Consider the following 6,273-nt stretch of genomic DNA (forward strand, 5'->3'; position numbering starts at 1 on the left):
GGAGTGGAAACTATTAAGCAAGAGTTGTAGCAAGATACGATCCTCTGATGTGTCGTTGGCCGTTCATGCGGTATCGCCTGTCGATGAGATATCGATGGGCATGCCTTACTCTACCGACCTTCTAATTGAGAGTATTAATCAGGGATCGATGGTCAAACAAGACCAATGAGCGATAAACCAAACTGAACACGTATTGATGTCGGCTTTTCCTATCATTTGATGCCGCAGGTTGTTTAGGGACCGGAGCAGCTTGCGGCCGAGACGGTCCCCGGGGGTTTCTTTCTCCAAGGAGAAGAAACGATTAAGCAAAAGTTGTAGCAAGATACGATCCTCTGATGTGTCGTTGGCCGTTCAAGCGGTATCGCCTGTCGATGAGATATCGATGGGCATGCCTTACTCTCCCGACTGGATTACTGAGAGTTTAATCAGGGATCGATGGTCAAACAGACCAATGAGCGATAAACCAAACTGAACACATATTGATGTCGGCATTTCCTATCATTTGTCGCAGGTTGTTTAGGGACCGGAGCAGCTTGCGACCGAGACGGTCCCCGGGGGTTTCTTTCTCTAAGGAGTGGAAACGATTAAGCAAAAGTCGTAGCAATAATCGATCACCTGATGTGTCGTTGGCCGTTCTTGCGGTATCGCCTGTCGATGAGATATCGATGGGCATGCCTTACTCTCCTGACTGTTTAATTGAGAGTTATAATCAGGGATCGATGGTCAAAAAGACCTATGAGCGATAAACCAAACTGAACACGTATTGATGTCGGCATTTCCTATCATTTGTCGCAGGTTGTTTGGGGACCGGAGCAGCTTGCGACCGAGACGGTCCCTTCCCGAAAGATGGTGAACCGAGTCGTCTGGCGTAAAAACCGGACGACTCGAAAGGGCTTGACCCTTTCAAGTGAGCGATAATCACATTCTACGCTCAGTTCGACAGCTACAAGGCAATCACTCGCTATGTTCAGAGCTAATACATGCAACATGCCGGCATTGTTTCCACCGACGCATGGATTCAAGACTGGTGCACTTATTAGTTAAACCGTTCGCCTCCGGGTGTTTCGAGTTCAAGTCTGGATGAGGATTGATCTTGCTGGTAATAGCTTGAGCCCCTGAATAAGGGGTCGAAGCGTACATCTTGAGACCATGTACAACATATTACCAAATCGGCACCATGGGTTCGGGTGCAAGTGATGTAACCGTGAAAGATGTTGAGCAGCCCAACATCGGTTTACACACGCATAATAGGAAGGCAGCGCTGTCGACTGGTCAGTCGTGTAAGAAGTGTGCATTATCGATCACAAATATATTGGTGATCTGTAGGTTGCGCATACACCATGCCCGGTGTAAAGTGCCGTGGTCCCCCCCCGGGGGGCTGCATCAAACCGTTCGCCACGCGAACTACCCAATGGAACGAACTCGATGCATTTAATAAGAAGAAGAGATGATAATGAAACACGGTCGATTTAAGAGTTGAAAACGTTGAAATGCCTATAAGCAAGTCTTAAGTTGGTGGTTTCGTTGTGCCCCAACAAATTGGTGCCTTACCCTACACCAAAGAGCCATTCAACATGGTTCAAGTGAGCGATAATCACGCTCTACGCTCAGTATGACAGCTGCAAGGCAATCACTCGCTAAGTTCAGAGCTAATACATGCAACACGCCGGCATTGTTTCCACCGACGCATGGATTCAAGACTGGTGCACTTATTAGTTAAACCGTTCGCCTCCGGGTGTTTCGAGTTCAAGTCTGGATGAGGATTGTTCTTGCTGGTAATAGCTTGAGCCCCTGAATAAGGGGCCGAAGCGTACATCTTGAGAGTAAATGTACAACATATTACCAAATCGGCACCGTGGGTTCTGGTGCAAGTGATGTAACCATGAAAGATGTTGAGCAGCCCAACATCGGTTTACACACGCATAAGGGGTTTATTGTTATCTGTAGGTTGCGCATACACCATACCCGGTGTAAAGTGCCGTGGTCCCCCAGGGGGCTGCATCAAAACGTTCGCCATGCGAACTACCCAATGGAACGAACTCGATGTATTGAAAGAGATGAACAATTAATAGCGAGAATAGGGGCCCGGAAGCAATTCCGCGGCCCTACGGTCGATTCAAGAGTTGAAACGTTGTACAATCGTGGATAGCACCTAGTGCTAATATGGTGAGAGATAATGTGTGAGGAAATTTAGTTTCCTAAAGTTTAGTTAGTGGTTTCCGTTGTGCCCTAACAAACTTAAAGTTGGTGGTGACCGTTACACCCCAACAAATTGGTGCCTTACCCAACACCAAAGAGCCATTCCATATGGTTCTAGAGAGAGAGAGTTGTGTGGAAATTTATTTCCCACTAAGCGAGTGTGTGTCTGTAGTGGAACGAATTCTGGTTGATCCTACCAGTAATATACGCTTGTCTCAAAGGTTAAGCCATGCATGTCTAAGTACAAACATAAATGAATGTGAAACCGCATAAGGCTCAGTATAACAGCTATAATTCACAAGATCATCCTACCACTAGTTACTTGGATAACTGTGGAAAATCCAGAGCTAATACATGCAACATGCCGGGACTGTTGCCCTCGCGGGTAGCTGAACTGGTGCACTTATTAGTTAAACCAATCGCCTCCGGGCGGCTTGAGTTGAAGTCTGGATAAGGACGCAGATCGTATGGTCGCTTGTCGACTGACGACAGATCTTTCAAATGTCTGCCCTATCAACTATTGATGGTAGTGTAGAGGACTACCATGGTTGCGACGGGTAACGGGGAATCAGGGTTCGATTCCGGAGAGGGAGCCTGAGAAATGGCTACCACATCCAAGGAAGGCAGCAGGCGCGTAAATTACCCAATCCCAGTACGGGGAGGTAGTGACGAGAAATAACAATATGGACCTCTCTAACGATGGTCCATAATTGGAATGAGTTGAGTATAAATCCTTCAACAAGGATCAAGTGGAGGGCAAGTCTGGTGCCAGCAGCCGCGGTAATTCCAGCTCCACTAGCGTATATTAAAGTTGTTGCGGTTAAAACGTTCGAAGTTGATTGCCCGTCCAGACACGTGACCGCCACGGGCGCCCGGTTACACGCCGGGGCCGTTCGTGCGCGCGCTCACGGCTGCGACTCACAATGGTGTACTTGGGCGTTACTCTGTGAACGAGTACCGTGCTACCGGTTAACTCCGGCACGGGCTCCTCATGGTGCTCAAGATACTCACATTTACCTTGAACAAATTAGAGTGCTCAAAGCAGGCTAAGACAAAGCGTCCGGCCCCCCCGTGGGGTTGGCGTTGGCCGAGAATAATCTTGCATGGAATAATGGAATATGACCTCGGTTTATACGATTTCGTTGGTTTGTCAGAAACCTAGAGGTAATGATTAACAGAAGTAGTTGGGGGCATTGGTATTACGGCGCGAGAGGTGAAATTCGTAGACCGTCGTAGGACCAACTGAAGCGAAAGCGTTTGCCATGGATGCTTTCTTTAATCAAGAACGAAAGTTAGAGGATCGAAGGCGATTAGATACCGCCCTAGTTCTAACCGTAAACGATGCCAATTAGCAATTGGGAGACGCTACCCCTATTCGGTGCTCTCAGTCGCTTCCGGGAAACCAAAATCGGGTTCCGGGGGAAGTATGGTTGCAAAGTTGAAACTTAAAGGAATTGACGGAAGGGCACCACAAGAAGTGGAGCTTGCGGCTTAATTTGACTCAACACGGGAAAATTTACCAGGTCCAAACTTATCGAGGTAAGACAGATTGATAGCTCTTTCTCAAATTTAAGGGTAGTGGTGCATGGCCGTTCTTAGTTCGTGGAATGATTTGTCTGGTTAATTCCGATAACGAACGTGACTCAAACATGCTAACTAGAACGCTGTCAGCAGTGCGCCTCCGGGCGCACCTGACGTTACAGCCGGGCGGCGCCTTCACGGGCGGTCGTCGGCTACGTTTGCCCTGCTTAGCGGGACAACTTGTGTTTAGCAAGCTGAGAATGAGCGATAACAGGTCCGTGATGCCCTTAGATGTTCTGGGCTGCACGCGTGCTACAATGTGGGTCGCAGCGTGTTCTCGCCAATAGGCGCCCCCATTCCGAGAGGAACGGGAAATCACTAAAATGCCCATCTAGTCGGGATTGGGGACTGCAACGGTCCCCATGAACCTGGAATTTCTAGTAAGCACTAGTCATTAGCTAGTGCTGATTACGTCCCTGCCCTTTGTACACACCGCCCGTCGCTACTACCGATGGATTATTTAGTGAGGTTTCTGGAGGCTTACCTTCCGCGGTTCCTTCGTGAGCTGCAGCTGGCATGGCTGAAGTTGACCGAACTTGATGATTTAGAGGAAGTAAAAGTCGTAACAAGGTTTCCGTAGGTGAACCTGCGGAAGGATCATTACTGATGATCGTCCGCGAGTGACCAACCATGGGCTGCCTTCGGTGTAGCTCGGTCGCTCGCTTGCTATGTGTCAGAATTTGTTGAAAGCCAACTCGTTCGTTGTACACTTTGATGGGTGACCATCACTGTGTCTCCGTGCCGAGCTAGATCTCCCCTAGCCGTAAGGCACTTGAACGCCCCTTCGACGACGAGTTGCATGTGTGTGGTATGTGTCAGAATCTGGTGAAGCTTTCTGCATGTGATGTGCCTTGTGTGGATCCGTGGCCATTGCATTGTGTCTGGTGTGTAGGTACCCAGACACTTAGAACGCTTGCGCGGAAAGCAAACTCGATCGTTGTACACTTTGATGGGCAACCATCACTGTGTCTCCGTGCCGTGCTAGATCTCCCCTAGCCGTAAGGCACTTTGAACGCCCCTTCGACGACGAGTTACAAGAGTGTGGTATGTGTCATAATCTGGTGAAGCTTTCTGCATGTGATGTGCCTTGTGTGGATCCGTGGCCATTGCATTGTGTCTGGTGTGTAGGTACCCAGACACTTAAGCAAACTCGATCGTTGTACACTGTGATGGGCGAGCATCACTGTGTCTCCGTGCCGTGTAAGAGCTCCCCTGGCCATCAGGCACTTGAAAGGTCCTTCGACGACGAGTTACAATAGTGGTGTGTTAGATACGTCAGGTGATGGTATCTACTGTTGTGCAATACGTATCCGGCCACGGCACGGAACGAACGGGAACTGTGGTGCAGACATACAAAGAGTTAAGCCTATTAGTCATTAACTCTAAGGACGGGGCCATGGGGCGGTACGCAAAGGATACGGATGAGCGAGTATGCAGGCCCAATACTCAATAGCTCGATCCGATCCAAGCACATGAGTTGACTGCGGCGCCAGGTTAACCAATGTGCTAGATTCTATTTGGCCAGTAGAATCTTGTGTCTTATGCGATTTGATACCAAGACACCAGAACGAAAGTTAGTTGAAGAGTTATTAAACTCTTATGAAGTATGGTTGTGCAATCACAACTTATGACTTTAACCTATAAAGTGGATATGGACTTGCAATTATAACATGGAATCTCTACACACCCCATGAGCTCGATCCAATCCACGCACACGAGTTGCCTGAGTAGCGACAGGTATACCGATGTGCAATACGTATCCGGCCACGGCACGGAACGAACGGGAACTGTGGTGCAGACATACAAAGAGTTAAGCCTACTAGTCATTAACTCTAAGGACGGGGCCATGGGGCGGTACGCAAAGGATACGGATGAGCGAGTATGCAGGCCCAATACTCAATAGCTCGATCCGATCCAAGCACATGAGTTGACTGCGGCGCCAGGTTAACCAATGTGCTAGATTCTATTTGGCCAGTAGAATCTTGTGTCTTACGCGATTTGATACCAAGACACCAGAACGAAAGTTAGTTGAAGAGTGATTAAACTCTTATGAAGAATGGTTGTGCAATCACAACTTATGACTTTAACCTATAAAGTGGATATGGACTATCAATTATAACATGGGGCACACACCATGTTCTCGATCCAATCCACGCACACGAGTTGCCTGAGTAGCGACAGGTATACCGATGTGCAATACGTATCCGGCCATAGGCACGGAACGAACAGGAACTGTGGTGCAGACATACAAGGGCCATGGGGCGGTACGCAAAGGATACGGATGAGCGAGTATGCAGGCCCAATACTCAATAGCTCGATCCGATCCAAGCACATGAGTTGACTGCGGCGCCAGGTTAACCGATGTGCTAAGAGAGTTGTTCCTGGGCCTTCAAAGTGACTTCAAAACTATCTTAGCGAATGGTGGCCATGGGCGTAGACATGAGCCACAAGTCACAAGGCCTGGGACTATTGGGTAATAAAGACAACTTAGTC

Source organism: Anopheles funestus, assembly GCF_943734845.2.
Source record: "Anopheles funestus chromosome X unlocalized genomic scaffold, idAnoFuneDA-416_04 X_unloc_171, whole genome shotgun sequence".
Taxonomy (NCBI): domain Eukaryota; kingdom Metazoa; phylum Arthropoda; class Insecta; order Diptera; family Culicidae; genus Anopheles; species Anopheles funestus.